Here is a 529-nt window from a genome sequence, read left to right on the forward strand (position 1 = left end):
AGTGTCTATAACGTTATAGATGATATGACTGTCCAGTGTCTATCATGTCATTGATAGTGTGAATGTCCAGTGTCTATAACGTTATAGATAACATAAATATCCAGTGTCTATAACGTTATAGATGATATGACTGTCCAGTGTCTATCACGTCATTGATAGTGTATATGTCCAGGGTCTATAACGTTATAGATAATATAAATGTCTACTGTCTATAACGTTAAAGATCCTATCAATGTCCAGTGTCTATAACATTATAGATAATATAAATGTCCAATGTCTATTACGTCATAGATGATATGAATGTCCAGTGTCTATAACGTCATTGATAGGGTGAATGTCCAGTGTCTATAACGTTACAGATAATATAAATGTCCAGTGTCTATAACGTCATCGATAGTGTAAATATCCAGTGTGTATAACGTCATAGATAATATAAATGCCCAGTGTCTATTACGTCATAGATAATATAAATGTCCAGTGTCTTTAACGTTATAGATAATATGAATGTCCAGTGTCTATAACGTTATAG

This window comes from Mizuhopecten yessoensis, unplaced genomic scaffold (assembly GCF_002113885.1).
Source record: "Mizuhopecten yessoensis strain PY_sf001 unplaced genomic scaffold, ASM211388v2 scaffold8583, whole genome shotgun sequence".
In the NCBI taxonomy this organism is placed as follows: domain Eukaryota; kingdom Metazoa; phylum Mollusca; class Bivalvia; order Pectinida; family Pectinidae; genus Mizuhopecten; species Mizuhopecten yessoensis.